General features: G+C 39.6%; 1 protein-coding gene across 14 annotated transcripts in view; it reads left to right on the top strand.

Annotated features, from left to right (window-relative positions):
• Positions 1–23,759, top strand: part of ZBTB20 (zinc finger and BTB domain containing 20) — a 474,871-nt gene that overhangs the window by 336,613 nt on the left and 114,499 nt on the right. For all 14 annotated transcript variants that reach the window (XM_041463801.1, XM_041463807.1, XM_041463806.1 and 11 more), the window contains one exon: positions 18,181–18,236. The gene's annotated coding sequence lies outside the window, so the exon portion shown is untranslated. The remainder of the gene's footprint in view (positions 1–18,180; positions 18,237–23,759) is intronic.

Genomic DNA, 23,759 nt, shown 5'->3' with positions numbered 1-23,759 from the left:
ACTGCACAATCCTGGGACTTGCCTTCTGGCTATGATTTATTTTTCCTGTTAAGTCATTGTTCATCATTATGAGCTGAGATTATTTTTCTGTGTAAATTTAACAGGGAAGCATTCTTGAACTTGAACACATTTTTAATTTTTAAAAAGCAGCAGAACTCCCTTTGCTCTCCTATGATTATGATACTAAGCAATTATAACTCTTTACCCTTTGGTCTTCACAGCATTCTTGTCAGATTAGTACAGAGAGAGGCTTAAATCAGGACACTGCCCCTGAACCCCCTCACGAGCTGTAAGCTTTGAAGGGGTTTTTAAGCCTGGATCCAGACACAGTCTTGTCTGAACACCAGAAAGCAAGCACAGAAACGTGCCAGGGAAGCAAGGCTGTGCAGTCATCGATGCAGATGTAATTTTGTTGTTATTGCTAACGCTGAAATCCTAAAGGAACAAAATTTAGTTGGGGAATCTGCTGAAGGGGAAAGAAAGAGGCATGCTAGTAGTTGACCTTGGCAGATGTCAGATGAAGGAATGCAAACGACTCTTAGGAAGACTTGGAAGGTCACTTGGGCAGTCTGAGAGAGGGTAAGCAGCCTTCCTGGCCACCCAAAATTTGGCATGAGCAGAGAGGCAGGTGCACCTGTGAGTAGATCAGAGGGTGTTCACTTGGCCTTTGGAGAATTTCAAACGGACAGGTACAAGGCAAGTCTCACATCTCGATTCTTCACGGAGGGAAGGTCACAGAAGCTGTGTAAGTGTTGTTGCATGGGGTTGGAGTATCAGAATAGTTTTGCCTTTTCAATTGCTACACAAGAGGCTGAGTAATGCTTTCTCTTACCATTTATATTTTCTTATACTTGCCTAGAAGGATGCAATGATAGACTCTTCATTAAAGCAAAACCTGGTATTTTTTTAGGTAAAAAGAACTATCCAAAAGTTTTAGATTAGATGTACAAGTATTTAATTGTCATTCACATTTTTCTGTTCATGTTACTTAACAGTGTTATGCTTCCCACTCAGTTCATCTCTGTCCTTGTTTGCAGTCTACATTTTTCTGGCAACCCCAAAAGCTCCCTAACCTTTGTTACTTCTTGTTTGAGCATCTTTGTGGATTTGTGTTTTACTTTTCACTCACTCACCTCTTTCCCTTTTCTTTCCCTTTGCTACCTACATGTATGTTTATAATTTTTATAATGGGTGAGGAAGCCTGTTTGTATTTGTCCCAAATGTTGAGATCTACTGAAAGGGGGCAGGGGGAGAAAGTAAATTTGAGTGAGTCATTATTCTTGGCTCCTTGAAAGTTGGAACCAGCTTCAAAGGGAGTCTCAACTTGGGGGCAGTTGCACAGATGAATCCCAAACCTTTTTACGTCCTCTTTCTTTCCTCCTCCTCTCTCCTCATGTAGTCCGAACAGATTTGGCAATTTCAGTTAAGCACGTCTGTGCAGATTTTTTAAATCCATTACATAAGTTTGTTAGTTTAAGACTCTCTTCTTCGACATATGAGCCTAAAATGGCTTTGATTTAAAAATGGAACTTGGCAGGGAATTTGTTCATATGGTAAGATATGTTTTTTTCTTAGTTTGGTTTCATTTATAATATGTTTTAATCATTTTTGGTGTTTTCAAAACAAATGGTGAAATATGGGGTTTTTTCTTCTATTTCTGGCTACCCTCCTCTGAAAGGCCTTACTTCTCTCTGTGTGTTTAATTTGGTGCTTGAAAAAGCCTTTTTAGACAGAGGCTGCAAAATGTAGACTTAACATGCCTGTGAGGAGGGAAAATTCAGACATGGATCCTGCTGACCGGAACTATGAATCTCACGGATCCTCTCTAATAGCAGGCAGAATGGTCACTGAGTGGGTCTCAGAGTATGTACAAATATAGAAATATTTGTAAGAAAATAAGTTGAATACAAGGAAAAGAAAGGCGGGAAATCAGGAGGGACAACACTGTTTTTATATTCATGATCAGTGCATCATGATTATCTGAGCAATTATAATTTTAAGGATTTTTTTTTCACAGTTTGAGGTGCAGCAAAGCAGATTGCCACCAAGCAAAATTCTTTCTTCTAGTTCCTAGAACAGGGGGGATCTGCATTCCCTGATTGGCCCAAATATCCTGAATTTTCTCTATTTTCTTACAGAAGTTTTTCTTTGTGATCTTCTTAGTACATACAGTAACCCATAGAAGAGACTTTTGCCCTTTAGCAGGTGGTTCAGACCATGCATCCTGTTAAAATCTGTATAATGGGATTGGGTCCTAATTTTTCAAGTGATCTTGTCTTTGTGTGCACAGATCTCAACTTTGCAAGGGATGGGAAAGCAGGATACAAGTTAAAGTTGTAGTCAGTCTTGGAACCTCAGAGCAAATGGTTTTGAAAGAAATGCAAGGCTGACCACCTGGTCTGCCTGTTTCACCTAGCTATGTAGGAAACCCCAGCTTGTGTTTATGGCCAGACTGGCTGAAACAAAATACATGTTGCTTTTGCAAAGGACAACAGCAGAGAAGAGCATCATCAACCCAAAGAGCAGCTTTTCCTTTTTTGAAAACAGACAGGCCCTAGGAAAAAAAAAAATCTCCTCTACTCATCCTCTGTGAGAAACCCAGCTGCCATTGCTGACAATTTAGGATGAGGAAGAGGTAAACTCTGCATGACTAAAGCAAAGGATGGGAGGATCCACTACAGAAAACTGTGGTAAATGGGAAAAATTTTCAACTACACTTCATCCTGGTTAAGGCTGATGTATGAGGTAGGGGGAAGAATCTTTCAGGCTTGGAGATGGGCTTTAGAAGACCAGCCAGAAAAAAAGCACACACAAAAATAAGAAAGCAGGAGGCGTGGGTGGTTATGGGGATTAGTACTGACATATGGAGCCTATCAGCTTGAAGTTACATGTTTAAATCTGACCTAGGTCACTCATGCCCCAAAGTCATTACTGTTGAGCAGCTGTTGGGTGGCCTCTGTGAAATGACTTAGGGGTTTGAGCCCAGTTTCTAGTGGCAGGTGTCCACGTTACACAAACCCATCTGTATTAATTGCCTCCCTGTATCTGGGAATCTCACCAGAAGGACTAAGGGTTCATCACAGAGACTGAGCTATCCCGTTTTATCTTGGGTGGCCCTTCAAGGAAGGGACTGAAGAACTTTGGAAAAGTATCATAGGAGTAGACAGCAGATTCCCTTCTCAGTTGTTCAAGTCAGACCACCAATTTTCAAACCCCTAGGACCTGCAGATTTCACTGGTGCTGTGTTTACTCTTGAAGTCAGCAGAAAGTATTTCATAACTAGCTGCTTGCACGATGTTGAATATACATCATTTGGTTTCTACTTTCGGATCATAATAATATAAACAGGAAAACTACATTTTGAATTCATTAAGTTCTTCCTCCGCTGTTTATAAAAGATAAAAACTTCTTGCTCCATTTTTTTTTCCTAAGGATTGATTGGTGTCATGTACATATTCGTTCACTTCTGTTTATGCAAGATAATAAGAGTATTAACATGGAGGTGGAATAATGGTGTTTATAGTTCCATCACCACTGTTTATATAAGATAAAAACAGTTTAAAAACCAGAAAAAGAAAAATAGTGAGAGAACATTTGCTGTTACGTACATATATTATTTTTTCCCACTTCTATTTGCAAAGAATGTAAAAGAAAAAAAATAAGTGCTGCAAGTTGAAGAAGAGTTGATTCTGTTTATAATATTTCTATGCTGTTTACCTAAGATAAATTAATTTAAAGTTGATGTAGGGAACAGCTTGGAAGAAGAGAATTGGGGTGAAAGAGGACCTGGTAGGGTTAAGTCTGATACTCTTAGTACCTTGTAATCCTTTCCTTTATTAAGAAACATGAAAGATGCATACTAAATCTTTCTAGTGGGAATACGATACCACCGGTGAGGCTGGGGACACACGGCGCTGTCAGGGCAGCCAGTGCAGCGGCTACCAGAGGGCTTGGAGGCTTTCTGTGGCAGGAGAGCTCTCAGAACAGAAAGGATACTACAATAGCCTGAAAAGATCCCATGAACGTTAAACCCCTTGGTATCGTTGTCCATGGTCTTAGTCCAGTAATTGTGTGCCTGTATGACTCTGTTTTGTTCTGCAGCTTTGAAGTCTAATCCTAATTCCTTCAGGGAGAAAGGCTTGTAAAATGTCTGCATTTCAGAGAGACAGGGAAATACTACCTTAGATGAAAGCCCTATTGTCAGTCCTGCTCAGTCCTTCTGACTCACCCCATGCACGGGCATATTGAGGGAAGCTGGCAGATGTGCATATTTCCTTGGGATGAGACTGATGATCTGGTTCACAATGTCAACCAGAAAGGCCTCTTATACCTAATAAAAGAACAACTGTGTGGACATTAATGCATTTGCAGGCAAAAAGTCCAGGAGTATTCGCTTACTTTTCCAAATGAGTTTGCTCCAGATCCAGTTACACCCTCTGTGTGTTTGCTTTGGCCAAACATTCAAGCAGGCAGGCTTGAAAAATCAGGTGTTCATACACTTTCAGGTAGGGAACGATCAGCAGCTCACTTTGTAAGTGGTAAGTGCTGTGAGAGATGGCTTTTTGCACATTCTTCTCACCCACCCTGTGCAGGTAAAAGAATCAACCCAGGAGTTGGCTTGACCTTCTCCAAGTGGTGATAGACTAGCTTAAAGAAAAATAGTGAGAAAAAATCCAACTGCATCGTTAACCAGGAAGCTATAGAGTATCAGTAAATCTAGACTTGCATCAAAAATGCTTTTTGTCTTCTAAAAGAAGTCACCATCTTCTGTAATTTCATAGTAGCATTTTTTTCCCTCTCTAGTCCTGTGTACCTAACTCACAATGATGTCTTCATCTCTTCTTCCCAATTCTTACTTCCGCCCAATAAATGTCTTTACAAGGCAGACCATTTAAACACATGCGTAAGTCCGTTTCTGTTAAAAGGATCCTGAAGTAAAGGTTGAATTTTAATTATATCCTTGAATCCCATTGCATTCACACATTTGAATTTAAGCATGAGCTTGAGTACGAGGTTTGAGGGCTCAAGGTTTGACATTAATGCTGTCAGGATGCGAAACAGTGCTGTACATCAGTTGTGTCGTGTGATCCATTGCACTGCTTGATGCCACGTATGCACCCCTGCTCCAAATGTCAAATACCTGAAGCAGATTGTATGTGCTTAGTGAGCAGCATTGCCCAAGGTAGTTAAAAAAATAGGTTTTATTTGAAAAAAAATGCAGTCTACAGGTGGATCTTCCAAAGGCAGATAAGGGTATGAATTTGCCAGGTAAATGAATCCTTGAAAATTTCTCTCTACTAATTACCAGTCCTTACTTCCCTTAGTGCTGACGTGGATGCAAAGAGAAAGGATAGATCTGTCAGCAAGCTGAGAAAGAGTTTAAAGGAACTTCAATCAGAAAGTTTTGTTTTTCAGATGAATATATATTGTCGTGGGTACAAAATGACATTTCCTGAAGTGAAGGCCATTCTCATCCCTATCCAGAGCATTCCAACATACAGTAATATGTGTCTTAATTATGGTGTTCCTGTGTCTAAAAACGGCTCAGAAATTTCACTTTTTAGAGTTGTATAATCAAGTTGCTCCACCTTGCTATTAGGCATGAATGGCAGTCAGTGCTCCAGGGAAGCCTGAAATTGAAAGAGCAGCAGGTGGGGAGCAGTGGGTCAGGATGGGTATGCATTTAGGAGAGCTGTGTGGGGAGTCCAGAAGTAGAATAGCAGGAAGTGCTGTAAATTGGATTGAACACGTTGCTAGTGGACAGGGTGAAAGATTATACAGCATTTGTCTGTGTGACTGTAATGAGCTTTTTTCCCATAAAAGATTTGGGGAGAAAGTACTGTGTATGAATAGGGTCCCTTTAAGAAGCACTTTTAAAAGAGCTCATTTTCGATTCCAATCATGTATATGCCCCAGCAAGACTGTAGCCAGATGCTTGTAGATCTGAGGAAAACAGCCCTACCCTTTTCTTATCATCTACCAGAGATGACAGACTTTAAAAACTCAATAGCACTTTCGATAACTTCTAACAAGAACTGGGATTTGCCTGGCTCCGTTTGTCTGGTCAAGGCTCTATTTCTGCCATTTATCCCAGGGAGATTTTCAGCAGAACCTTACACTTAGTGTCTAAATTAATGATATTCCTTCCTTTTTGCCATGACAAAAACCACTCTGCACTATATACATTATGCTAAAGGTTTTGTCATGGACACAATCTGTAAAAGCTTTTTCAGCTTCTTCATTTTGACAAGCTGATTCCATTAAACCCTTCCCAGTGATCACGTTTGTGTGGTACGCATGGGAGAGGTTGTTTGCTCACATGGTTTTCCCTTCTTTGAAGCTAGGAAACAGTGATCATCTCTCAGGTTACATGTTATGTCTTTTTCCTGTCCCCAGGAAAACATATTTTGAGGGAACACAGTGTAGCTCTCTTAGTAAATTAGTCTTCTCTGTGGTATAGTCATTAATTTTTCTTTAAGGCTCTTTTAGGACAGAGACATGGGCTTAGCTCTTAAAGTGTGTGGGTTGGTCTGTTGATATGTTTGCATTAAAAAGCTCTGAACACATGAGAAATTTCTCAGTGTTTTTTACCATTCCACTTGCACTGAAATGGAAACAGTTGAGTGCTTTGAATAACAAAACTCTCTAGTTTTTCCCAAATACATGGTTTACTCAAAATCCTCCAGTGAAGGTCACCACAGTCTGGTGATACCTCTGCTGGATACCTTGCACTATTGGAGGTTTTAGAGGGGTCAGGACAAACACTGGTAGTTCTGATTCTTCCATACTGGCAAGCGCTAGATGCTAGTAATAAAAACTGGAGCTGATAAATGATAGAGCTGATAATGAAAGAAAAGGATGCTTTATTTTAAAATGCATTTTCTCACAGCTTACTTTCTAAGTGAGTTATTTTAATATCAATTTTTGGCAATAAGGAAACTTAAAATTTTGTGGCTAAAGCAGATAGGAGCCTGGAGGGGAATCAGATCCCTCAAAACCTGTGTTTGTCTTCAAGGAACGCTTTTTATCTGCCTTGGTTTAAAATGAACATGGTGTAGAGCTACTTCTTTATTTCACACTCAGTAAAGCCAGTAGGATATTTTATGCCAGCCTCAGTGATGGGCACAGCCACCAGACTTTTTGGGATAATTGTCAGTGCAGAATAGCATTGCTTACAGCCTGCTTTAGCATAAACCCCAAATCTATCTCAGTAGGCTTCCAAGGGCATTGAAGCTTCTCAGATTCATTAATTCATAATTTTGAGTGCTTTTTGTTAGTTAGTTTGTTTGTTTGTTTTGCAACTGCTAATAAATTCACCTTCCTTCCTTGTCCAGGGCATTTCCACAGATACTCATATTTCTCAAGCTGACAGATTTCTGATCCCCCAGACTGAATAGCTATGTATCTCAGCTTGCCATCTTACATGAACTTTATCTCCCTCATTTAAAATAGCAAAAGCACTGTCTAAATGAACAGACCATTATCCTGGTTAGGTTGTTAAAGTTACTGTAATGCTGACTTTATTTTCTTGTAACTGTTCTGAATAAAATGTTTCCTTTGAAAGGTCTCAGACCTCTATCCTCCCAACTCCTAATCACAGTAATATCCAACCTCAAGGAGTCGTTAGTGAAAACTCAAACAATATCCTGTAACAAATCAGCTATGAAGAAATTGGCATAGTTTATCTCTCTGATTCATGTTCATATAAAAATAATGAGTTGCAAAATAAAGGTAGCATTGCTCTCATGCTATACAGTATCCATTGGATCCCAGTCTTTCCTCCCCCACCAACACATGTCCCAAACTAACCCTGAGTATAACTCCGCATTCACTTGTGAGACAGGATCCATCTATAGAAGTGGCATGTTCTTAGATTACAAAGCCAGTTCATCGTGCTGCTTCTTAAACTGGCTCACCTATAAACCTCTCTTTGGTCATGGTAAGCTGTTGCATTTTTAGATAACTAGGAAAATGGTATAATGATTATATTTAAATCCAACCCTTAAAGAGGGGTTTACGTTTCGAGACCAAATGGATGCAGTGAACTGTGTAAACTGAGTGTGGATGGGTTCTTGGAGTTGTTTGGTTTTGGTTTCATCTTTGTGAAATGGACACTAAGCTTTGCAGGAGGGCTGATAAGTAGCACAAACTATGTCTCGCCACTGAGAGACTTCGTAAAATCTTGGTGTCTGCTGTTTGGGCTTCAGCAATCAAAGGGATTTTCTTCACAGAAAGGAGCATGCAGGTGGCTTTTCAGGTTTCTCTGAGGATTTTTCTTCTCATTTGATGTGATACAGGTTCTAAACTGGGTATCAAAAGATGTGAGTTCATTTCATAGTTCTGCCTTAGTATTGATCAGCTTCAAAATCAGTTTAGCTGTCTTCTTTTCTTTTTTCATTCCATGAATTAGGGATAAGGACAATTACCCCTATAAAGCAAAAGGTGATGTTTAGCTCATTGGGGGTTTGTTTGGGTTTTTTTACAAATAAAGTTCCTGAAATTATGTGTATTGAACTCCACAACTTTAAGTCACATTGGTTGCTCTCTGAATGAGCTGTATATATATATATATATATATATAAAAGCTGTACTGTGTTAGGGAAAAGCTTGGAAAATCTGAGAAATTATTCAGTCTTTTACAAAACATATCCCCACAATTCATTATAAGTTTTATTTCTACTTGTTGACTGGGTCAGCAAATGAAATTACCAGGCTGAGATAGCCCAAGATGTTCAGGAGAGGAAGTTCAGGACTGGAACAAGAGTGCCACTTCTAAGCTAAGTCCTACTAGAGAAGGTGCTAGGTACTTGCAGTGTGACTTCTTTAATATTATGTCTGATTTTTCCCTTCAATTACACCTTGATTAAGTCAACTACCCTGTCTCGTCCTCAATCTATATTATCAAATGGATACTCCAGTTTAGATAGAAGAGATAAAAAATTCCATCTAAGCTTCTCTGCTGTTGTACAACTTAAACTCCCTGCATCATCTCCTTGGTGATGAGGGTGAGGGAGGGAGGCATATCAAAGTTAAACTGATATAACAAGGATTCAAGGGAGGAGATGGTTTGAACATACTGGCAGTAAAACTTAGAATTAGGAGCAGGTCCTGTAAAACAACATCGTGTTTGGTGATAAGAGGGATCCAGTTCTGTGGTAAGAGACTGCATTCTTGACACTTCAGCCACTCATCCCCATATAAAAGAGCAAGGAAAAGTTTGGTTGCCCTGAAACTCAGTTTTCAGGGCACACATCACAGAATATCACAGAATACGATAGCACAGCATGCTACAGAATACGCTGTTCTGATACCAAATATGAAATGGAGAGTATTTTTAGTGGAGCTTTATAAGGTAGTTTTGATTTAATAGACATAAATTTTAATAGACATGTAGACATAAATTTAATAGACATTTTAATAGACATCAATTGAAAAGAAACAGGTGAAAGATAAAGTCCAAAGTATTGATTATGGCCTTATAGAAAAAGCAGTTGGTTCTCCTGGAAAACTCGGAAGAAACACATACTTAACCTGTCTTGTAGGTGCTGAGGGCTTGACACTGTGCACAGAGGTACAGCTGCATGAACCTAGTGACTTCAGTGTGTCTGCAGGGGTGTAAAGGCAAGTGAAATCTTTCTGTAATGCTTTTAGTCTTGTTCCAAGTGTTGTGTACTCTCCCAAGAACACAGCTCATGTTCAAAGCAGTACAAATTTTTAAAAATTGAGCACAAGCCGTATGCTCTCTTATCTTTCAAGGATTTGCTGCTCTTGTCTACTGTGTCTTTCAGGTTAAGATATTCTTATAGGTCTTCATAGAATCAGGCTGTGATTTCTTTATGATTAGGTAGTCAAGAAAACATCCTGACAGTTTCTTTAAATGATTGTGGCAATGGATCTGACATACCCACACTTTCCCATCATGATCTTGCTGCCACTTTGCTCCTGATTTAACAAACACCCTCATAATCAAGTCCTAAACCATGCAGCACTCACCAAAGAGAGCAAGCTGGATTTTTGAAGTCCAGTGTAACTCCAACTTAGGGCTTGCCAGAACTCTGCTCAAATCCTTTTTGCCCCACCAGCCATGCATGATGCAGACCCCCAAATCCCTACACAGCCTTCCAGTCTCCTTGCAACTCAGGCTTAGCACCATTCCCAATCCAACTTAGCGCTCCAGCCCAACCTGTTCTCCAGATATTGCGGTGCTCATACACTCAGCCAGTGCCCTTTAGTTCTGCTCTGCAGTGCCATCAGGGGAAAATGATGTATCAGAGTACTTATGTCCCGAATTGAATGTTAGTCAGATGTTAAAATGAAAGAAATATTATGGAGAGTCAGCACATCTCACTGAGGAAATAAATTATGTACAGTGGAGTGTCATGCCTCTTGGGACCACATATGATCCAAAGACACCATTTACAGAAGTGATCACAACACCACTGGATTTATCAGTTCATGATAAAGGAACATTAATACCCAGAAAGCAAATAATAATTAGCAACAGAAAGTTCCCAACCAGTAACTTAAATTCATTTTTCAGGGTCACTTCCTCACATTAGTAGCCTATTTGTATGTATCACTAGATTTTATAGCAATTATCTCCTTATTAATAGCAACTTCACTAATTGCTATTATTAATAAAGATGCATTTAGTTCCTAGTACCTTGATTTCTCAGTTTAACATTTTGGTTACTCAAGTGTCGTCTGCCTAAATAATTTAGTATTATTTGATTGTATTTTCTCATGCTGTGCAGTCCAGTTTTGGAACTGCAGAATGCAGGACAGGTGCTTGAGAAGGTGTAGGGAACAGGGACCGTGCCCTAGGACTGCAAACCTCCAAGCAGGGAAGCAAAGATGCTTCTTTGCTTGTCCACCTTGTGGTAAGGAGAGCACAAATTGATGTGGCCATGGTGTAGCACACAGTTCCACTTCAACCATACACCTTCAGAACAGAAAATTCACCTACAGGTATAATCAGAGCCAAGACATAATTTTGAATGTTTTATCCTGAAAGGTAGCCAGAACCTTTAGGTATATATCCTTGTATAGTTTGGTAGATATGTTTTCTCTTTTCTTCTGTTTAAGGTTTCAAAGCTGAGTTCTAAGTGGCAAGAGAAACCAACACAAAATATTTTATAAAATGAAAATGCCCAAATTGCTTCTGGACCATAAAGAGAACTCATCTGGCCAACAGCTGACTTCTCTTTTCTCTCTTTTGCAAGAGTGAAGAGGGAGCAGTCTGTATGCTGGGTGGGAACAATCCAGTCTCAATGCAACCATTATTTTTCCAGTGCCATCTTTGCTCCTTCCCAGCCTCTTGATGGGAGCACACACAGCCACACAGTGGGGAGAAGGGGATCAGGGGCCTGGGGGATATTATAGACAGGAGCAGACAGCAGCTGCCAGCAGAGCAGTCAAGCTGGACGATGGCACAGCCCCCTTGGGCAGTTAGAAAGGGGAATTAGGAGTTATTTTGGCAGCGGCCATCCCTTCCCAGGCATTCCGTTCCCAGAATTAGTCCCTTAGCAGTGGCCTCCTTGTCCAGGGTGGTGGTGGGCAGCAGGAGCAGGGCAGTGCTGTGGCTCTGGGAGGTGGTGCTGGGCAGCCTCCTTCTGCCAGCAGGCTGAGCTGGAGGCTCAAGTGCCTGCCAACAAAATGCCCTGGTTTCACTCTTTGTAACAAATCCCTCAAAGATGTAGTCAGTGGTTAGAGTCCCAGAAAGATAAAAGAAGCACTATTCCAGGCCATCTTTTAAGTCATGATACATGCTTAAAATGCTACATTTGCATTATAAAACAAGAATATATTTAACCTTCCTTCTTCCTCACTTTTTGCTAGCTTTGCCCTCACCCTGAGCCCCTTAAAGAAACTGCTGCTGAAGCTATAGTGTGCCATTGCTTCCAGAGAACTCTCCTGCTCTTCTTTTAAAGATGTTTTCTTCTGAGGTGCTTTGTATAGAGACTTTTCTTGACTGAAGTTCTTCTTAGGGAGCAAGAGACCTCCAATGGATGTTAATCAGAGTTCAGTTTGCAGATGCAAGAGATTACTGTTCTTGTTTCATCTGTCTCATTGTTTTCACTGAGAACAGCTGTTAGGACTTATTTTGGGCTGAGTTACCTGTGGAATGAGTCAGCTTGATGTCTTTTTGCATTAGCTTACATATAATGAAAGTCCAAATTTGGGTTGGATTAATTTCTTTTGACTTATCAAAACATATTATCCAGCCTTCCTGGCAGGCAGAGTGTGCTGAAAAATCTATTCCATCGAGATTTTTCTTTTGTGTTTTCTAGTTGTGGGTCCATGGAATTTTCCGGTTTATAAAAGCATTTTTGCGTGTGTGCATTTGTAATGCTCATTTAAATTCTGTTTTCCCCAGTACCTGTTTGTTAATGGAGAAAAGACAAGGCTAAAATTATAGGCATTCTTAATTATAAAAGAAAATTTTAAAGTCTCCTTTTACTACCCTTAACAGCCGAAATTTAGCGATGATATTAAATACACTACTGACATTAAATACACTAGTGAAAGAAAATGTAAGCTTGAGCTGTGTCATAATTCCTTTACACTATGTGTTAAGGTAGACAGCAAGGCATTCTTTCTTCAAATTTGAGAGAGGAAACAGGAGAGGAAACCTTTTTTATTGTCTTTGGTGGACTGTAGGTTCTAAACAAACTCTGCCTTTGGAAAATGAGTGATGGAAATACTATCAATAAATTTTGATTCAAAATTGTTGTCAAGTCATCACTGTATTCTTCACAGAACCACAGTTTGGCTGTTTATTTCATTTAAAAGAGCATATGCAGTGGTAGGTGAGTAGTTTTTTTTTTCAAGTTCTTTCATGATGCATAGCAAAAATACAGATACATGTGGCAATGCATACAGACTTGTTAATTCTAATGTGCATAGAAAAACTTCTTGTCCTTTCCTAAAGATCGTTTTATTTTGATTCTCCAGTATTGCAGACCTAGGGTTTATACATGGCCATATAACTGGCTCTCAAGCTTTGCTGTGTCCTCTTCCATATGAGCTTTCTCCCTGCCTGCAACAAGCTGTCAGATGTAAAACCATCTCCTCAGTTCAAACCTTTCCAAGCACTAGCTCCACTGAGTGATGTTCATTTCCTGTCTTCTTAAGCAGAGTAGCCAGCCCTTCTCCTCAGTCTTGTGTGAATGAAGGAGTCCATGAGGCTGGGCTGTGGAGCTTCCTCTTCTGGTGGGCGCACAGAGGTGAAGATGCAGAGCAAAAAAAGGAATGTGCCCTGGTAGCCTCTGCAAAGACTTGATTTCAAAAGGAGCAGGATTGGGCCTGTGCACGGGTCAAGATCTGCTGCACTGCTTTTTCTCGGGTGTGCCTTTTGGACCGTGCATGTGCTGTGACACACTGCTGGTGTCATCAGTCCCCAGGCAGACACCAACGTGCAGTGCAGCCTGTTAATACAGGTCACTGAAATTCCAGATATTTTGACTGCTACAGAAGGTGGTCACTTCAAGTAGCATGAGCACAGGGAGAAAAAAACAAGGGGGAACTTGAAGGTCATTTTCCTCTCTGTGTTGGCACGTTGCTTTTCCTGATGTGGCCCCTTGCCTCGCGTGTGACATTTGTGGCTAAGGTGTTGTCATATTTCTGGTATGCTAACATAACATTTGACTGCCTTCCTCTGCATTCTTGTAATTAACTCCTAATATTAAAGCAGTTTCCATCTCTGGATTCCTCAGCAAGCTGATTGAAAGGCGATTTAATTGCACAGCATTGCCAAGAAACATGTTAGGTGATTGCTGGCTGTAGTAACAAGTAATGTGAAGGTAATAGAAGGTATCACAGGGACTAAGATTTTGCTGGCCATTAGCAGAGGTGACTTCAAAAAGCAGATGATAATTAGTATAGATTTCACTGAACCAAGTTTCCATCTGTTGCTAGTCACTGGATTTTGAGCTGCTCTCCTATTAAAGATTAGCATGTATGTTCCTGAATTCTCAATAGAAAGGACACTTAGGGGAAAAGGGTATAAATCAACAAATAACTGTGTAACCTGCAAAAATATAAATCTATGTAGATTAATCCATGTTTCCTAAATTGCATACTAGATTGCAATTCAATCAAAGGGTAGGGGTCGTGTGACGTTTATGAACATTTATGGATGGTATAAGCACTCAGATTAAATGTCAAACCTGGTATTCAGTTTAGAATCATGTATTATTGTTATTCATTAATATATAACAACAACAATTATATCCACTAAAATCCTCAATTTAATTTTGCTGTAATCTGTCTCTGCTGTGTCAGAGATGCAGTGCAGTCTCTTTGCCCCTCAGATAATTTAAAGGGCTCCACTGAATTTCAGCCCAGTCTGCGCTTTTACCCCAGCATGGCACTGGCTCCATTTGGGCCCCTCTCAATTGAGGAATTCTCTAGTGAATTATTTTCTTTATCTTCCACCTTGATTAAATTTTAGTTTTCATACTGAACATGTATAGTGCACCCAGAAGGGGAGGAGAGGCAAAACTCTGGATCTTAGATCCAGTTTACTGAGTATATTACACATGATAAAGCTGTACCCCTCACTGGCTCCGTATCAGTAAAGGGTGAAAATGCTTTGAGGCAAAACAGTCATTTTAGGATTATCTAAATTTGTTGTCAGTCCTTCAAGTCTGCTTCTTCCCAGTGTGGGGCTAAAGGGCTAACATTGCTCACCTTGGTGTGCTGCTTTGCATCAGAGAGATCCTAAATCACTTTGCAAAAATGGAGCAGAATCACTGTCCCAATTTACTGCTAAGACAGCACTTGAAGCAGGTTAACTCAAGCCACTTAGTGAATAAAGTGTAAGAAGCAACTGAATGCCAATTGCAGAAATTACTTTGGCACCTAAGATGTTAGTGTTGTTGAAAGGAAGCAATGCTTAAACTAACAAAGGCAATATATTTCATCACAGTTTACAGCCAAAATTTTGCTGACTTTCAATGAACTTCAACATGAACGCCTCATTCACTTTTGAAAATTGTACTTAGCATCATAAATCATCATCTATAAATCTATTATCTGTTTATATGATGTCACTCATGCCACTGGTTTTCACCATCTTAACTTCTTTTCTAATAAATAGAAATTCTTCAGTGTCTAGGAACCTTATTCTCATTAAACTCGGGGGGACTAGATTCCTAAATAGCCTTAACATGCAGACCTTGCTTGTCTCTTAGTCTTTGTGATTTAAATGGAATTTATTCATGTAGCAAAGAAAGAGAAAAGGAGAAGAATCTGACCACAGTGAAGCAAAGACAGGTTTAAGATTAGCCCTTGGCTGTTCTGTTCAATGGTCAAAGCATCTTCCAAGTAATCATGATTAATTAACACTAGGAATTCAATACTAAAAAAAGATCAGTGGATTCCATTGGTCCATTCCACCAGACAGAGCCATAGCAGGTTGAAAACAAGCAACATAAATAGAGACAGGTAACTATTCTGTTTATAACATAGAGACATGGTCAGCTTTCTTCAAGTTCATTTTCTTATGTTATTATATATTAATATGTCTTGAAGAAATCTACTGTGTTAATCTAATGTAATTAGGTTAAATGTCTCTAGTGACCAACAGTGCCATATGATAAGAAGTTTCACCCCAGCATTTTAATGGTTCAGGTTCTGCTCATGGTTTCAATTAAGTCAGCATAATTGCACAAGGCAGTGAGAACAGGATTTGGCCCATTTCTCTCCTGCATACGTGTTCTGCAGTTATCTAACCTGGAATGAATCACAGACACATCTTGTTTTTCCAGTACTTTACAGGGAAAATTTTGTTTTCATGTATTTTCTTTTGAACAAAACTGATAATCAAGTGTCCAGACCGGTTGCAATAATTTTTAAAAGTACAGTGTTTCAGTTCTGGTGATTTTGCTGGATTCTAGTGTGCAGCTTCTAGTGTATTGTGCCGGTCTATAATTACCCTACAGTTTTAATTAGGCAGGAAAATCTTGTTCATTTCTTAGAGCAAATTCATTGGTAATGTTTGTGTAAGTCATTACTCAGCATCTCCATAATCTCAGGCCATAATTTGTAGAATTCTTTGGCATCCATGTTGTCAAAATTGCTTGATGATTTCCCTTAAGAGAACTTGTTTTGTGTTGCTTATAACAGAGCCAAACTCTAATCTCAGGCTAAAATTTTCCATTCTGTGTTTTCCCCCATACTGGATGCCTTCCGTTTTTTTTTTTTTTTTTTTTTGTTGTTGTTGGGGTTTTTTTTTTGTTTTTTTTTTTTTTTTTTTTTTGTTTTTTTTTGTTTTGTTTTTAAACTCTGGGACTCCAGGGCACATTTTTTTGGCTCCAACCTCTTGTCTCAGGTTCTTCCCTGGTTTGTAGCTCACTGTCCCATTTGCCCAAAACTCTGAAAGAAATACTACCTTTGTTTTGTTTTGTTTTGTTTTGTTTTGTTTTGTTTTTTTTTAAACTCTGGGACTCCAGGGCACTCTGAAAGAAATACTACTCAACTACCAGCCCCTAAGAGTGTTTCACTATCATCTATTACAGATGAATCCACAGACTTCCATGGTTAAGTCTTCAGGAGAAATGTAAGAGGAAAATAGGGGGTACGTGCTTAGGAAAGGAGATTTTTCTCCACCAGGAAAACTTCCCTCTTACAGTTCATTAGAATAATGGATTCTTGAAAGCAAGATAGTGACCTTCTCTTCATCAGCTTGATCTTGCCCGTCCTTTCATTTTATGTCATTTCAGCTTTTCATTCTGCACAGAATCCATCCTGTCTTCTGTTTCATGCAAATCTTCCTTACATGTGGGAGCAGTCAGCTCCTTTACAGAGAAATTTGCTGTTAAAAGGGCCTCTCTGGGTGGCCTGTCCAAAAGATGCTATAAGCATCTTGTTTCCTGCCCTGCAGTTTTTAGGATTGTCTCTGCTCTTCGCTGTGTTTCCTACACCTTCCTTGCAAACCAAGCCCTGGATTTGTACACATGCTTTCTCTCACACTCTCCTCTACCAGGACAATAATTCCCACAAATAGTAGCTACAACCCTGAACAGATTTTCTGCCTGCCTTCCCTCTCTGTCTCTCTCCTGTGACAGCTCCTCTCTTTCCCTTCACTCTCTTAACTCAGGTTTATATTTCTCTGAGGTTTTTTTAATTGCTTTGAGGAATGACAGAGCTAATCTCACTCTGTAACTAGACAGGAAGCAGAAGTTGAGGGCCAGGTCTTAAGTGCTGGAGTACACCACATGGATCCCATGGTCGTTTTCTACTGTGCTCCTGGTCCCCTGATAACAATCTTCTGGAGAACACTGTCTGGCCTGACTACCCAAATTTTTTTCAGCTTGGCAAAGGGAAGGGGAGGCAGGACTGATTTGTAGCTTTGAACATTTGGGGAGCATCTGCCTTTGTTTTCTGTGTCCAACAGGAGTGTGTCTTCTTGTTACAATTCAGAGCATCAGGCTTTGATTAATTTTGTTTATTGCTTCATCCCAGGTTATTATGTTTTGGAAATAAATATGGAAATAAATATGTTGGCAGTAAAGCTTAGTTACTCCATTGTAGACCTGTAGTCTACCAGAAGTTTGCAAACCTTTAGCCATTCCACTTTCATGCAGTCTTTTTTTTTTTTCTTAGGGGTCTCAGGGTAACAAATCAATCAAGCCCAAGATACTGTGTTGACAGAAGGAACTAAGACAACACAATTTTTCTGTGCAGCTATCAGCTGTAATGTAAGCATTCTCAGCCCTAATAATAAGCCTAACCCCTCTTCTGTGAAGGTCAGGATCAAGAAGGCGAGTTCTGTTTCAGAGTGCTGTATCATCTGGCATGACTGCTAAGAAGGATGCTGTTCAAATCTGGCAGTGTTTTTGTGATAAGAGCATTTGTCCATAGGAGCCACAAGCCTATTTCACGGAGACTGTTGAACAGCCACCAGAGGATATTTAGTCTCGGCTGGCCTGGAATTATCCCAGGACTGAAAAGCTCCTCAGCCATTACCACTTTTCTCAGCTATGTAGTTCTGGGGTCGGGTAGTTTCAAAACTTCCAAGATATATGTTTGTGAATTTAAAAGATTTTTTTTTTTCCTCTGCTGTGGGAATTGCCAGCATCTGTAAATCTCCTTGATCCCTGTTTTATATTGTTCCACTGGTATCATTTAGTGTGTTTGTTAACAATTTGATTTCCTTTTTTCTTTCTCTCTTCTCAGATCACTCACAATCAGTTTGTGGCCTTTCTCTGCAGGAACCTTTCCTTGTCTCTTGTGTAAGTACTTATAACATTTTATACTTTTCATTGATATAAGTTTTGCCTTTTCTTCAAGTTCCATCAGAGTCAGCCCAGGGCCTCTGTTGCTTCCCATGGTCACAGGACTCAATACTGAATTTTCATTTTAATGCAGTCTAAGATTTTAATGCAGTATCACCTTATGGGACTCAGTTTAGTTCAGTGACATTGTGTGATTGATTAATCTGGAATTTATGTGCGCAATTCTGGATGACAATACGGAAAATTTCTGGTTATATATGGGGATATACATGTTCTGATGGACGTTATGCTGCTGTGTTCTAGTTCAGAATGAAATATAAAGTATTCCGTGCTGTGCAAGTGCAAAACAAGTACAGAAAACAGTCAGCTAGCACTGCAACCTGTCCATGCTGAAGTTTGACCCTGCGGTGAGGGACCCTTCCTTACCCAGTCCTGGCTGCTCTCTGAACTGCTCTTCTTATCTAGGTAGATTAAATGTGCTGCATTCTTATTGGCATCCAACAGTACCAGGATTAAAGATATGTCAGCGATTTCTTTGGAAGGTGTTGCAGGGGTCTTTTCTCACCTAGTCACATTCACTTGAGTTTTTCTGCTGCTATGTAGGTTGGTGATTCACTGACCTTTTTAACTGAAGAAAATACTATGTTTATGCAGATAATTGTGTTTTCAAGACCCAGAACAGGAAGAATTAATGTTTTCATGGTTTAAGTTTTGGGTTTTTTTCCTTTCTGGGGGGGAATAAAGGATGGTGCCTTTGGGAGTTTGTTTATTTGTTATCATTTGAGTTTTAATTTTGTCAGATTCTGACACACGATGGTTTTTCGCATTTGGAACAAAAACTCACATTTTTCTGGGATTCCTTCATACAAATTGGCAGTGAAATCTAGTGCTTTTGAAACAATGACTCTTCTTGTTGAAATATAAGGGGAAATATAGCACTACCACTTCATAATATTTACTATAGTTAAGTAAAGACAGACCAAAGTTTTCCAAATGTCCACCAGCATTTTAAGCCACTGTTTTGCGATGTCCAAGCTGAAGCTATTTTGTGAATGCCAAAAATAATGAAGGCTTTTAAATTTAGGTTTAGAACTCCACGTCCAAATATACCTGGACTTTGTGTTACTTCAGATCTCTACCTTGCAATTTAAATTCATGTCTCTTACCTGTTTAGAGAGAAAAGTAGATGACTGTTAAAGTGTCCGGGGAAAAAAAAAAAAAAAAAAAAAAAAAAAAAAAAAACAGCACAGTAAGAGAAATAGCTCTTTCATATTTAGGAGAGGGATTAAACCTCCAAATCTGTAAATTTATATTCAAGTTCTGTTTTGATTGTTGGTATTTCTTTGAAGGGATGTGAAAGTGCAAATGGACATTCATAATTTTTTCAAGGTGTTTGAAACCACGAAAGAGCTTTTTTTTCCCCAATACTGTACCTAAAATATGTGGGTTTAATATTTAAAGTTGACCCACTACTTTTGCAGAGCAGAAGGAAATGGCACTCTGCCTTCTCCCCCACCCCGTGGGCAAAAGAAGGAAATTAGCTGCAGTGGCTGCAGAAGGTGGTATGACAATGCCAGCTCCCAAGGAGATGTATTTGAGTTGACCTATCATGCCTATGGTGTCCCCATATTTCATTCCCTTCTCGTTTGCCTTTCATTAGAAGGTGTCCCAAATCTGTAATTTACAACATGCTGCTCCAGTTTTGCTCTGATATATTTGCTACAAATAAGTAGGAGCCTATGCATGTCCATAGCTGCCCGTGGCGATGTCAGGCCTGCGAGATGAGGGGAGCAGAGGCACCCAGAGAATGCAACATGGCTTATGTCTAAAGTGACATTTATTTGACTCAGAAAGGCAATTGATTAAAGGCCCATCGGATCTTTGCCATCATGTATTATGTATTTATCCGGCAGGGGCAGTTTATAATGGCCCCTGACAAATCCTATTATTTTTGTTGCAGTACTTCATAATATCAATAAAAAGCATTAATGATACTCGGGAACGAGAAGCGTTAACACAGCTTGTGTTAACACTTCCCACAGCAGTGGCAAAACCATTTTTGTCTGTGGCAGACACCATGTGCCTTCAACATTTGCACAAAGGCACCAGTTTAACGTGGTTCTACCTCTGCAGGGCAAGGCAGTTAGGTGGAAGCAGCAAGCTGGCTTCATGATAGGTAGGCATGTGGAAACCTGAGGCTGAAATCCCTCTTCGACAGTGCTTTGCTGTGTGACCATGCATTTGTTTTTTCCCATTTGGCTGCCTTTGTTTCTTGACATGTAGGATTAGAATCATGTATTCTCTTTCTTCTTTAGATCTGGCTTATTCCACAGCCAAGAAGGGCTTCTTGGTGCTTGTTCATTCCTAAATTAGCAAGCTCCATAGGAGCCCAACTATATCTCAGGCATGTCTTTTTCTGTATTGGCCCTCCCCTTTCTCTCTGGAATGCAGGTCCTTCAGGCCATTGATAGTCTGGGTTCTTTCTGGTAGCAGAAAAAGTGTAAATGGGACATTTTTACATTAGAAGCTGTTAATGGTACCTGACAAGCATGTTTCTGATCTAGATAAGTGATTTGTTCTGCCCTCTGTCTCAGTGTCCAGTACTGGGCTCTCTTTTCATATCCCTTCCCACAACTTGCTGCTGATTCAGTCTTCATCCTTCTCCCAGATGTTACATACACATCTGCCTAATTATATGGCATCAGGGTTTTCGAGGTGGAAGGATTTTGTCAATCTCCCCCCCAAACTATATTCCTACTTAAGAGGAATACAGTTAATCTCTGCTCCCCTTGAATGTCCCCAGGACTTCAAGAGGCACAGGTGTATTCCTTGTCAAAATCATTCTTTTCATGGAAGAAGTTTTCCAACCAGCCTGTAGCAGTATGGACATTACTAAGGTGCTTTACAGTAGGAGAGATAGCTACATAGGATAAAGAGAGACAGAAGGACACTTGTTTAACTTGCAGAGCACTACCTGTTCAGATGGAGCCCATACAATATTGAAAAGTTATCTGCTGTTAGCATTGGTAAATGCAAATCAGAAGTGCACCAAAGTGATCCAGACACAAGGAAGTTGCAGGACATGTTAACATAATTCCATGGATACTTGTCCATCTTGTTTAAATAGATTTCTGATGTAACCAGGTTGTACTGAGCTCCAGCATCACTCCTATCAGACTGAGCACTGATTCTAATTCTTGTTACTTGACATCCTGGTTTAAAAAAGGAAAAAGAAAAAAAAAAAAGGAAAAAAAATCCTAAAGGAAAAAGAAAAGAAGGGAAAAAGTGTAAAAAAAGTGCAATTTATTCCCCAGCTTCATGAAGACGTATTTGGTCAAGTAATGATGACCTAAGGGAAGCTGAGAGGCATCTTACTGATCCCATCATAGTTATGAGAACCATCCATCATATGGTCAATGATTTGTAAGTCAAAAGACACCCAGCAGTATTCCAGCCTGCCAGTCACCAGTTTCTGAGAATCCTTATTGACTTTACCAGACGTGATGATGCTCAAATAGTCTTTGATATCTATGTATATGTCCCTGCTTTGGTATTTGTTCACCACCAAACTGTCATCTGTTACCACTCTGAACCATTATCGTCAAATAGCAACTAATGAGTCCCCTCTGAATCCCTTTATCTGGTTCTGTGCTTGGTATTGCTTTGCAGATGAGGAACAGCAACAGGGATTGCTACATCAGGAACAGGGAGGAGGCATCTTTCCTCAGGTTTCTTAAGAAGCTCTCTCTTACTTGAGAAGAGGATAATAACCTCCAGGTCAAGCTTATTCATGAATCAGAAATGAACATTTGCAAAATGCCAAAAAAAGTCTACATGTAATAAGCCTTATGTTTACAACAGCTTTCAAGAGTTAGCGTTTTTCAAGAATTATCATAATTAATGTAATAAATAGGCATGTAAATTATCCAGAAGAATCAGTTGATCTGCTTCTGAAAATAAGGAGGTTTAGGAAGGGAATGGTCACCTAAACAGCAATCTGAGACAGGAAAGGAATATTTTTTCCCCCAGCTATTACATGTCTCCTGAAGGGAAGGGAATGTTCCAAAAAAGAAAACAACATGGGCAGAGGCAAATGAGAGAAATGGTGAAACAGCCTCAGAATGGCAGCAGAGCTGAAATTCTACTCTGGTGTATTTATAGAAATGAAACAGCATAACCAAGAGTACACCTTGGGATGAATGTCCTTGAGCAGTGCCACAGTTTTAAGCTTTATTCTTTATCTGAATATGTAGCCATCAAATAAGCAATAGAGGTGTATGGAAAAAGACCCTCATTATTTTAAAAAAATCTGTCAAAGTTCACAGGTTTGTTTTAAAACATCTGTCATAAAAATAGACCAAATACCCAGAAAACTCAAGACGTAGCCAGATTTACAAAAAGGGGCAAAATTTGGTCCCAGTTTTTAATTCAAGCATTAGTTTAAGTGTTGGCATTCAAATTGTTTAGCAAGTAATAAAGTCTGCACATAGCAGCGAAGTTGATGTGTGGATTACAGTAGAGGCACGTGTGCAACCTGCCTTCTAATTGCAATACCTACAATACTGGTGCTGGATGAGATTGAACTCAAGATTGGACAGCATGACAGCTGAAAATGTCACACCTTTCTGCCATTATGTGTACTAGCAATCTCTTTGTTCTGAGTTATTTTTCATTTACTTAGTGTAATATAAGGCATTGAGTATTAGCTATTTTTGAAATATTACACAGTACAACAGGGAAAAAAATTGAGTTTAACTAGACAGTTGTAGGAGCATAATATTTTTGGTTTAACTAGAAAAAAAAAAAAGGAGACAGAGAAAATGGAGTTGTTCAATGCACTTTTACCCCACACTGGTATAATTTAATATATTTGGATGGAGAAGACCACCTTCCTTTCTGAAGCAGTAGCAGCATTTCCTACAGCAGTTTGAACGTCAACCATCAAAATATTAAGACAGACCAGTCTGTTAGGTCGAAATCACTGTGCAAAATGGAAACAACTGCAGAGTGCGGCAGAGTTTTTCAGAATATTCCCTTTGTAGTTATGGTAAATTATCTTCGAACTTTGGCAAGCACATTGCTCTTCTACAGCTGTATCACCAAATGTCTTTTTCTTTTCTGAGCTTTATTGAGTCCTTCTCCTAGTGCAGAAATCCTCTGTGCACCCTGCTTTATCATCATGTTGTATATCTGCCTCCATCCAATGTATACAGATGTAGGGTAAAAATGGTACCAAGAACAAGTTGTGCAGGAGGAGTGGTTGTTACAAAACACAACATCCAGAAATAGGATGTTTCCCATAAGTCACCTTCTGATCAAGACATTGTAGATTTGTCTTTTGAAGTGAGATACCAATACTCACGGAGGTCCAAATACCTGCCCATGTGCCCATGTTCATGCTGAATGTCCCGTGTGTGAGACACCACAATGGAAAATGAGCTTGTAAGAGGATTTCCTCCATCTCCTTTTCCTCTCTACCACTCCCACTTAAAAAAAGAAGCAAATCATCTGCCATGTAGC

Source organism: Pyrgilauda ruficollis, unplaced genomic scaffold (genome assembly GCF_017590135.1).
Source record: "Pyrgilauda ruficollis isolate IOZ18807 unplaced genomic scaffold, ASM1759013v1 scaffold17, whole genome shotgun sequence".
Classification (NCBI taxonomy): Eukaryota; Metazoa; Chordata; class Aves; order Passeriformes; family Passeridae; genus Pyrgilauda; species Pyrgilauda ruficollis.
The sequence above is the reverse complement of the archived record's forward strand: the minus strand, read 5'-3'. Positions and strand labels throughout refer to the sequence as shown.